The sequence below is a fragment of the Gymnoscopelus braueri genome, assembly GCF_963280865.1.
Source record: "Gymnoscopelus braueri genome assembly, chromosome: 3".
Lineage (NCBI taxonomy): Eukaryota > Metazoa > Chordata > Actinopteri > Myctophiformes > Myctophidae > Gymnoscopelus > Gymnoscopelus braueri.
The window spans coordinates 6,828,149-6,840,431 of NC_137612.1; positions in this window are offsets into that span (position 1 = coordinate 6,828,149).

Consider the following 12,283-nt stretch of genomic DNA (forward strand, 5'->3'; position numbering starts at 1 on the left):
TTAGTATGAAAATCTTGGGAACGGCGTGTGGCTTGTGACGATAGAGTCCAATATTTAGTTCAGCGACCATGTGGCTAAAGAATGGTACAGAAGAAGCTGTGTTCACGTTCACTCTCCCATTGGAATGAATAGTTGGTCGGGGCTCCTTTTACACAAGGAGAACCTGAAAATTTAGTTTTCATATGAAAGTAAATTTTGCATTTAATTTGGATATCAAGGTCCCAGAGTCTGGAGGAAGAGTGGAGAGGCGCAAACATCTGCATTACTTAATGTACAAGAAGTCTACACAATTAGAGAATGTAGAATAATTGTTATTTTGATGAACCTTTGCCTGTTATCTCTCCTAATGGTACCAACATCAATACAGCATGGAATTGTTGACAAAATCTTATCCAACGTCAACAAAATATTCTAAGTCTTGGGTCTGAGAGGCTAAATCTCATCAAATGGTGGTCCGTGACTCAAATACAGAATAAATAATGGACCTTGATATGAAAAAGGTTGAAAACCACTATAGGCCAATTTGCTCTAGACTGGATCAGAAAACCGCAACGGGAGTCGATCCCAGTCTACCCCCCCTATAGTAGCCTATACCTCTGTGTGTATCCCTGGGAGAAACACTGAACTACAGTATGTATCTAATTTGATTATACTTGATTCATTAATGTGGTTGAATATGAGCGCTTTTCTGCTTCATTCATTAATGCTCTCACCACTTCTTATGTAGCAATGATCTTTGGCTTCAAAACTGCAACTGCTATAATGTGGTAATTTGCTTTCAGATCAATGGAGGACCTCCAGTCCTCGTCCGCTGAACTGATTTACGGCCCAACGGCTGCAGATCCTGGGGGATTTCGGCCCCACTGCTCAGATTCTTGTCAGTGATCCATGCTCCTGGATGAGGCTGGTGCAGGTGCATTCACACCAGTCCCTACTGCAATTTACAATTTACAATTTAGGCATTTAGCAGACGCTCTTAATCCAGAGCGATTTACAGTAAGCAAGGACAACCCAAGGTAATACATCAAATGCATAGAAATTGTAATTTACTAATAAACGAATACATAAGTAAACCAAGAACCTAGTAGAATATCCCCAAAACACAATAATCCGTACAAACTATACACACTATAGGATGCCAGGTCACCAATGACCTGGCGTCTACTGCACGCCACGGGCCCACAGCCTCTCTCAGTCTCATGACCCCAAGTCTCAGGAGTCAGCAGAGTATGTTTTCATCCACCATGATGCTCACCGCGGGGCAAGTCGGAACACGATTCTGTGGATTTGGAGCGGCCTGTTGGACAGGCACAACCCCCGCAGTGAGGACGTCCTCCTGCCCTTACATATAGGCGACCCAAGGGAGTACAGTGAACAGCGGGCACTCTGACAATGGGTACAATGGGTGTTGCATAACCGGGTGGGGCAATGGGGCATGCATTCCCAGCACTGCATTGTTCCAGACTTGCATCGCCGATCCGACCGATATGGGCATAATACTGATGACACCAGGGAGCTCCATATGAGCATAGAAGGGACACAGAAACAGATATATAGACGGGTGCAATGGGTAGCCAACTGGGGCATGCATTCTGGGGCATGCATTCACAACCTTCATTGTTCCCGAGTTGTAGGCCTATATCGGGTGCATCTAAAATAAATTGAATGTCACAGAAACCTTTTTCTTTATGTAGTATAATTAAGGGATACATAATATAGTACGGCACACAGCTCATGAAATCAGAAATCCTGGCTGCATCTCAAAATATTAGAATATTACATAAGACCACTAAAAAAAAGTTTATAATACAGAAATGTCGACCATCTGAAAAGTATGTTAATTTATACTACTCAATATTTGGAATGGGCTACTGCTACTTTTGAACTAATTACTTTGTGGCATGGGTTATGGATTGATTTAATACTTTATTAACAGTTTGCCAAAAAAATACACAGAATGTACAGTTCAATACAAGGTCTAAAAGGATTAAACCCAAGAAGGCACTATGGCTTGTTTCCATTGGGGTCCATGTGTATTCAATTCATCAAAACATTTAATGACAGACAAATATACAATAGTATGCAAAAACATCATGTAAACGAGAAGTAATGAAAAAAAAATATATGTACAATAAACTATTCGGGGGACGGGGGGACGGGCGGGATTTCTGGTCATAGGCTTGGACTTTTTACAGGGGCCAGTTCCGAATTGCAGCCACCTGTAAGTGCTCTTTTAGAGCGGTTTTGAAGGAAGCCCAAGTTTGCTTTGATAGCGGCCTTCAGCTCATCTGTATTGTTGGGTCTGGTGTCTCTCATCTTCCTCTTGACAATACAACACAGATTCTCTATATGGGGTTCAGGTCAGGTCAGTTGGCCTCAGTCAAGAACAGTATGTAATACCATGGTCAGTACACCAGTTACTAGTAGTTTTTTGGCAGTGTGGGCAGGTGCCAAGTCCAGCTGGAAAAGGAAATCAGCATCTCCATAAAACTTGTCACAAAGTGCTCTAAAATCTCCTGGCAGATGGCTGTGTTGACTCTCTTGCACTCTCCCTCCAGACACTCTGGGACCTAGATTTCCAAATGAAATGCAGAATCCAAGTAGCTTGAAGGCGTCATGGGTGCCATCCTAAGCTCCTTGGCACCATCTACAGGTCAGAACATGAACGTTCCATTGATGTGGGAATGAGGATACTGCAACTGGCTGAGTGGAGTGGATGTTACATTATGCTGATGTATACCAGTGTACAAGTGTTGAGGTATTTTTTAGGTTATTTTTTTTACTTTACTGGAGTATTTACAATATTCAGTACTTTTACTTCTACTCCATTACATATCAGAGGCAAATATTGTACTTTTACTCCACTACACCGTTTTGAAAACTTATAGTTACTAGTTGCTTTGTAGATTTTGATTATTATTACAAAACATACATTACCCACTTCAGCCCTATATACATTTTGGCCATTTGAAAATAGCAGATCTACAAGCTCACAATGCGTCGCGATGCGACACATTGTGAGCTTGTAGATCGTCTATTTTCAAAAGATTTGATACATTTTATAATTTTTATACATTTTTTTACCAATATCTTTGTACTTTTACTCGATTACATTTTTTATTCCGGACTTTTACTTGTAACAGAGTATTCTACATTGCAGTACTGATACTTTTACTCAAGTAAAAAATGTGAGCAGGCTATTTTTTCCACCACTCATGTACACTAGCTTGCATATGCTGAGTGGATACATATTGTTATATACTGTATACTTTCAGAAACTCAGCATGCAGCTAATCCACTGACCTCTGGCCCCTTGTTTGCTTTCATCCTCCCATACCCTCCTGATCGGGGTCCCCCAGGGTTCTGTACTTGGCCCCCTCCTTTTCTCCCTCCCTTCATTGGCTACAAAACACTGGTGTTGGCCTGCCCTACACGGCAACCAGAGGTATGTCATGTCACCCCCATGCCTTCAAGGCATGATCCAAAACTTTGAGCCTCACTTAGATCAGCTAACACAGGAATGTTGTATAGGAGCCTTCTCTAAAACACCCTGGACAACTCCACACGTCCTAGACTCTTCTCCCTTCTCTAAAACACCATGGACAACTCTCCACTCGTCCTAGACTCTTCTCCCTTCTCTAAAACACCATGGACAACTCTCCACTCGTCCTAGACTCTTCTCCCTTCTCTAAAACACCATGGACAACTCTCCACTCGTCCTAGACTCTTCTACCTTCTCTAAAACACCATGGACAACTCTCCACTCGTCCTAGACTCTTCTCCCTTCTCTAAAACACCATGGACAACTCTCCACTCGTCCTAGACTCTTCTCCCTTCCCTAAAACACCATGGACAACTCTCCACTCGTCCTAGACTCTTCTCCCTTCTCTAAAACACCATGGACAACTCTCCACTCGTCCTAGACTCTTCTCCCTTCTCTAAAACACCCCGGACAACTCTCCACTCGTCCTAGACTCTTCTCCCTTCTCTAAAACACCATGGACAACTCTCCACTCGTCCTAGACTCTTCTCCCTTCTCTAAAACACCCCGGACAACTCTCCACTCGTCCTAGACTCTTCTCCCTTCCCTAAAACACCATGGACAACTCTCCACTCGTCCTAGACTCTTCTCCCTTCCCTAAAACACCATGGACAACTCTCCACACGTCCTAGACTCTTCTCCCTTCTCTAAAACACCATGGACAACTCTCCACTCGTCCTAGACTCTTCTCCCTTCTCTAAAACACCATGGACAACTTTCCACTCGTCCTAGACTCTTCTCCCTTCCCTAAAACACCCCGGACAACTCGCCACTCGTCCTAGACTCTTCTCCCAAACTGTGGGATAAACAGTCAGACCAGTGGTGGAAGAAGTACTGACATGTTCTACTTAAGTAAAAATCTCAATACCACAATGTAGAAATACTCTGTCACAAGTAAAAGTCTGTTGATCAAAATTCACTTGAGTAAATCTACAAAGTAACTAGTAACTAAAGTTTTCAGAGAGAGATGAAGCAGGGAGTCAGGGACCCCCCTACTATTCTATAAAATGTTTCATAGATTTCAAAGACAGCGTCATAGATTGTTTGACAGCACTATCATGTTGTGTATAGATTAATGTTTTTTGTTGATTTGTTATCTTTTCTGTAATAGGCTATGTTGGATTGTATTTTCAGACATTTATCCATTTAAACCCTCAATACTTAGTAAACTTAACCATTGGCTCTGTACTTGGTCTGCTCTTTCCCCCCCTCTACACCAAACCTCTTTGCTGAAAATAGCCGATCTACAAGCTAACAACGCCTCGCAGCGCGTGGCGTTGTGAGCTTGTAGATCTGCTATTTAGATCTGCTGTAGTAACTCTGAGGACCCCCTAGGGGGCTCGGACCCCCTGTTGAAGACCCATGCTTTAGTGTCTTGTACCTCTGTAGCTCATTACTCAGGTATGACCAGGGTATGTATGCCTTCTAAGGCTGCTGTTGAGGTGTCCATCATGTACAATGGATGCAATACCTATTCTAACCACTAGATGGTAAACCAGGCTAAATGTTCTATTGGATTGTCATTGTTGCCATGCTTTCATCCTTTCAAACAGGCCTACAGAACATAAACTGTTGAGGGACATCAGACCACAGTTATAACATAATGTTATGTCATATAATATTAATTTAATAAATTATATAGAAATAGTTGCTTGTTTATGTATTACCGCAAATTTCCACAAATGCAATACTAAATTAGTAAATAAACCTCAGTTTTATAGTCATAGAACTTCATTCTACTGCAGTAAGTTAACCCTTTAAGACCGGGGGACGCATCTGTGTAACCACTTTATCCATATTTTATACTTTTGGCTATTAAAAAATAGCAGATCTACAAGCTCATAGCGCGGCACCGAGTGCCGCGCTATGAGCTTGTAGATCTGCTATTTTTTTTTAAATCGTGTTTATTTTTTTGCAAATCTTTGAATATATATCTATAAAGCAATTGTTTTTTACTCAAATCTTTGCTTCTGGGGGTCCCTGGATTTTTTTTTTTTTTAGATGAGGGTCCGCAGCCAAATACATATCGTTGTGGGGCTCCTTGACACTGACATTAATATTATAGCAACATAAGTGTTTCAGAAAACTGTTTTAAACTGATTTAGAAGACATTTGTAGAATCCCCAGAAGCAATAACATTTTAGCTAGAAATGCTCGCTTTAAATATATATATATATTCAAAGATTTGCACAACATTTTTCACGATTTTTCAAAAATAGCAGATCTACAAGCTCATAGCGCGGCACTCGGTGCCGCGCTATGAGCTTGTATATCTGCTATTTTTGAATAGCCCAACGAAATCTAAAAATGACACACAGATGCGTTCTCAGGTCTTAAAGAGTTAAAGCATAAACCCAATTTCTATACATTCCAATGTCTGACCTTTTGCCAACTGTCAAATCAATTCCATAGTCTTAAAACTTCATTCTGATTTTTTTTGCCAATGATCAGGTATAAATTTGGACAGTTTTCACTATGTCTCCGCCTTTCCCATTTTACAGCGATGTCCAGGCTGTATACCATCAGGTGATTTGAAAGAGGATCATCAGAAATGCGGCCACATTTCTCCAGCATGCCATTTGCAGTGATCTGTGTTGACCTTTGATCAGTAAGTTATGTCCATACATGTGTCATGCATGATGATAAAGGAGTTTCCATTTCCCCTTTTGAGCAAGAGCTAAGTTTTGAGTAATGCTGAGTGTAAATATAGGCTTGCTGCAGAGGCCAACTCCCTGACCTTCGACCTCTGCTGCCAGAGGGGAAAATACTATACACTTCATCCAGTGTTGAGCAAGCTACTTTAAAAACGACGCTAGCTAAGCTACTAGTTACCAGGCAAATTATTTTACTTGAGTAATAAGTATCAATACCCTATTGTAGAAATAGTCTGTTACAAGTTTGGTGTTCAAAATACACTTAAAAAGCACCAAAAGTAAAAGTACTCATTAGGCAGAAGGTCCCATTTCGCAACTTTTCAAATGTAGAAAAATTGTTTGAAAATAGAAGATCTACAAGCTCACAACGCGTCGTTTTGCGACACGTTGCGAGCTTGTAGATCGGCTATTTTCAAATTGCCGAAGTATATATATATAGGTCAAGTGGTTTTCTAATGATAATAAAAATCTACAAAATAACTACCAGTAACTAAAGTCTTCAAATAATTATAGTGGAGTAAAACATACAATATTTGCCTTTGAGATGTAGTGGAGTATAGAAGTAAAATTATTGAAAATTTCAAGTAGCCTATTCCAGTAAAAATACCTCAAAATGTTACTTAAGTACAGTACTTGAGTAATGTGCTTACCTTCCACCACTGCTAGTTACTCTTCATAAAACATGAATATAAAGTTACTCTTTCAAATTAAGAAGCAAGCCACACAACACAAGTTCCTTCAGTAAAAGTAGACGGCTACATGTGTCTGAGGGCAAGTTATGACATGTTGTTATGACATTGAGTGAGTGACTGAAGACAAGACATACCACCGAGTAAAAGCGAAATGTGGAAAACACAACAAAAACTCATCTGTTGAGCCGTTTTATGTTGTTGTGCTAAATAAAATGTAGTGATGTAGCGTTTGTCCATCTGCCCTGTGCTACATGGTAAAGCAAAGCTGAACTATTTGACATTCTGAAAGAAGTGAAGCCACCCCTCAAGCTACTGGGAAATGTAGTTCAGCTATAGTAGCTGTTGCTTAAAACACTGACTTTATCTCCTTATCCAGTGAATTGTAAACAGTTTAATCCCATCGTGTGACTAACGTCATTACTTCACACAGTAAAATCACAATTTCAACCATATCATTGAGTGAACACAATTTTATGTAATATGTGAAACTAATTAAATGAGTAATTCCAGCCTATTTTTGAAAAAAAGGCTTTCATTTGAAGAAATGAAATTCGATATTAGAGTTTCCCAGATCTGTGTTTTTAGGTCAACATACCATAGCCCCTAGTGTATGTTGTCCTTCTTATTGTATCTAGACTAAATACAATGATGCAACAATTATGCAACGCGTAATGCATAACGTTCAAAGCTATATAAAGGATACATGATATCACACCACCATGAAAGTAGCCTACAGCAAGTTAGCGAGTCAGTGTAAGGACATCTGATCCATGTGAAGTGTCACTGTCTAGTGAAGATATTGTATAATATTGTATGTGACGTCACCATCTGACAGGCAACAATGACATGGGGATAGTGTGGCACATTAACCCTTTAAGACTAGGGGCCGATTCTACAAAATGTCTTATAAATCCTAAAAAAAAAAATTGAAAAAAACGTACGTTGCTATATCAGTGGTTCTCAAACGTTTTCATGTCAAGGGCCCCCAAAAGGATATGAATTTGGCCGCGGACCCCCATCTCAAAATATTTTGTTCCAGGGACCCCCCAGAAGCAAAGATTTGAGTTACAAATGTTCGCTTTAAAAATGTAGATATTCAAAGATTTGCACAACTTTTCACGATTTTTCAAAAATAGCAGATCTACAAGCTTGTATATCTGCTATTTTTTAATAGCCAACGCTAAAATCTAAAATGACGCAGATGCGTTCCTGGTCTTAATGGATCAAAGACACCCGAACAACTCAAGTGAAAAAAAATAATTTGTTTATATCTCCATATTTTAACTTTTTGTGTTTTTTTCGTAAATTAACGTAGAATTAGATCTACAAGCTTGAGCTTGTAGATCTGCTACTTTTTGCAATTGTTGAATTTGAATCCTGAAAAGGTAAGGAGACAGTGAGGTTTACGCCCGACGGGGACGGGTCCATTAAATGGTGACATTCAAGATTCAAGACTCAAGATTCAAGATTGCTTTATTTGTCATTCGTTTCCCATCTGCAAGCAGCTTTGGAAAAATACAGCAACAATTCATAAAATAATAAAATAAATTGTTATTCAAACTGTTACGTGACATCTGTATCAAGTTGCATTAAAGGGATAGTTCAACCAAAAAATACTTTTTTTTCCTATCGAGTAGTCTCCCCATGGAGACTTGAATTCATGGATATTTTCTAGTTTCTGTTGCATTACTAAGGCAATAATGTGATGACCAGCGGACCGGTAGGCAGCGGTTCCGGTAGGAGACACAAAGGAGACTCTTTGTGTCTCCTACCGGAACCGCTGCCGGTCATCAAATTATTGGCTTAGGAATGCAACAAAAACAAAAGAATATCCATGAATTCAAGTCTCCATGGGGTGACTAATCGATAGGAAAAAAAGGCCTTTTGGGGGTGAACTATCCCTTTAACACTCAGGATTAGGGTTTTACTATGTGTGTGTTGTTTTATTGACATTGTACTCAGTGGACGTGAAGTAAACATCTATATCCTCCTTGATGAACTTGACTATTTCACACAAAGCGTTTCTGTTGTAAATTACAGGTTAAACAAAATGTGAATAAGGATGGATTGGCAGGCAGGGCCTTACTTTTATACAGGGAGAAAAGAAAGACCCTCTGAAAATCTAAATCTCTGGTATGGTGGTGTCAGCAACATATGCTTTTAGCTTAGAGAGAGAGAGAGAGAGAGAGAGAGAGAGAGAGAGAGAGAGAGAGAGAGAGAGAGAGAGAGAGAGAGAGAGAGAGAGAGAGAGAGATTGACAGACATAGTCATAGAGTGAGATGAGATAGTCGGAAAAATATGTTGCTTGTCAGCAGAAAAAGCTGGTCTGCACCAACCAGACTACCTGTGATGTGCGTCTACATGTTATCTACGTAGAGATAGCAGTGTTACTCATTAACTTTCAGCCTTGTAGGCTACACGTCAGGAGGTGTGTGTGTGTGTGTTTGTTTAAAGTTTAAACCCTGTGAGAATTGTCCCTTTCTTTCCAGTTTCCACTTGGCTGCACGTCTTTGTTGTTATTCAAACTGTTACGTGAATGGGTGAGCACCTGTCCTTGTGACTGACACACACACACGCACGCACGCAGGCACGAACGCACGCAAGCACGCACGCACGCACGCACGCACGCACGCACGCACGCACGCACGCACGCACGCACGCACACACACACACACACACACACACACACACACACACACACACACGTGCACTGCACCTATCTGAACGTACATTTGCATAAACATTTCTGTGCTCTAGAACAGATTTGCGTACATGATATACACAGATGTGCACATGCACACGCTTAGCCCCAAACACACAAGCACGCATGCACATGCACATGCACACACACACACACACGCACAGTGGCACACGCACACGCACACACACACACACACACACACACACACACACACACACACACACACACACACACACACACACACACACACACACACATGCAGGCAAGCATGCACATGAATGCACATGAATGCTTTTCTCATTAAAAAATTAAGTTTTTATTTAACTAACCAGCCCAACCCAATTAGTATTAAACTCTAAATCCTTGTCACTAACCCTAAAACTAAACTTAACCCCTAAATCAGTGGTTCTCAAACTTTTTCATGTCTCAGCCCCGCCCCCAACCTGATTGTACACAAACCTAATTGCAAACCTAACTTGAAAACCTTAAAAATTAGCCCTTTTCTGGAGTACACGCACGCGCACGCACGCGCACACACGCGCGCGCACGCGCGCACGCACGCACGCACGCACGCACGCACGCACGCACGCACGCACGCACGCACGCACGCACGCACGCACGCACGCACGCACGCACGCACGCACGCACGCACACACACACACACACACACACACACACACACACACACACACACACACACACACACACACACACACACACACACACACACACACACACACACACACACACACACACACACACACACACACACACACACGGTGAAAGAGGCCCTGATATATTGGAAACTGTATAGTCTGATCTTTGGCAGCATTCCTGTTTGAGGATTTTGACATGACATGAACATGAACAGCTACTGTTCCCGGGACGGTGCCTCTTTGAACATACAGTACTCCTTCACTACTGTCTGTCTCGTAGCCCATCCCATCTACTGAGAACAACCTGTACAGTACAGTACAGTACAGTACAGTACAGTGTTCTGTCTGTTGAGTCTGGAGGGAGTTAGGGTGATTTATAACTCAACAGCAGTGCCGGTGGTATCGTGTGATCAAAATAGCCGATCTACAAGTGCACAGCGCGTCGCACCGTGCCTGCGTTGTGAGCTTGTAGATCGCCTAATCCCGGTGCGCGACTCAGCACTTAACCCCTAGTACTGTACATTGGTTCTCAAAGTGGGGTCCGGGGACCCCCAGGGGTCCTTGAGGGAGTTCCAGGGGGTCCCCAGCTAAATGATGGATAGTATAGGAACCAAATGGACCCTTATGGGTCTGTAACTCTGAGAGGGTACAAATGGAACCAAATGGACCCAAACGGGTCCATTTGGTGCCATTTGCACACTCTCAGAGTTAAATTACCATTGATTTTACAATATAAATTGGGGTCCCAGAGATATAAATGCCATTAAATGGGGGTTCGTAGCCTAATGCATGTCAAACTGGGGGTCCTTGAAATTAAAATGGTTGAGCCGTAAAAAAAGACGAGCCGTAAAAATCTTCTCTTATGGGGGCCCCTGGCATATCTTTTCAAACGGGGGTCCGTGGGCTAATAAGTGTCAATTTGGGGGTCCTTGACATGAAAAAGTTTGAGAACCACTGCCCTAGTATACAGTGGAATCAGGCATTGGGACATCTGTGTGCTTTGTGTGTGTCTCTCCCGGACATGAAACAGGCTGTGCAAGATGTCAACAGACTCATGTCTGACGACAACAAACACAATTTGGGTTTCTTTAAGTTGTTAGCAGTTGATGATGAGTTTTTTATGCTGAGAGTTTTTCCTCGGTGCATGTGGCATAATATATGATCAGGACCACCCAGCTTTATGAATCCATGTCCATTAGAAATCCTGCGTGCTGATATTTATTTTCCACTCTTCTTCTTCCAAGGAACTTCGCCGACACCCACTCCTGTTTCAGAGTCTCTGCTTTTAACTTTTCTTGACAGGGTGGAGATGATGGCCGGGGCAAGAAGTGCATCTCTCTCTCTCTTTCTCTCTCTCTCGCTCTCTCTGTCTGTCTGTCTGTCTGTCTGGTCTGTCTGTCTGTCTGGTCTGTCTCTCTCCAGTCCATCCTTCCTCGCCTCCCTCTGTTCTCCATTAGTCTGCGAAAGTCAGGGCAACATTGGATCGGTTATTTCAGGCTGTATGTACCAGAACCCGTCTCTCTCTCTCTCTCTCTCTGAATAATCCTCCATCACACACCGCCTGTGGGGCTGAAACCCTAGCCGCCGGGGTCTTGATATAGAACCACGGTCAGCAGCACTGGCTCTGATATAGGATTCTAACACCTGAACACAACTCACATGTCCTGGCTGAACCGGTTCACCCCGCGCTAATTCATCATGATGTGGAGGCCGCCTCACTTGCAGAAAGAAGTACAGGACGCATGCATAGTTAAATGCAGACACACAGCTATTTTCTCTCCCTATAGCTTACAGAGCCAAGAGGCCTTATTTACGAGATCTGCAGTCAGCTCCATGCTTTGTTCTGAATTGTGTGCGGTTTCCTCAGACACATGTGAGTCTGTCTGTCTGTCTGTCTGTCTGTCTGTCTGTCTGTCTGTCTGTCTGTCTGTCTGTCTGTCTGTCTGTCTGTCTGTCTGTCTGTCCAGAGCAGTGGTGGAAAAAGTACTCAAATTCTTTACTTAGGTAAAAGTACCAATACTGCAATATAAAAATACTCT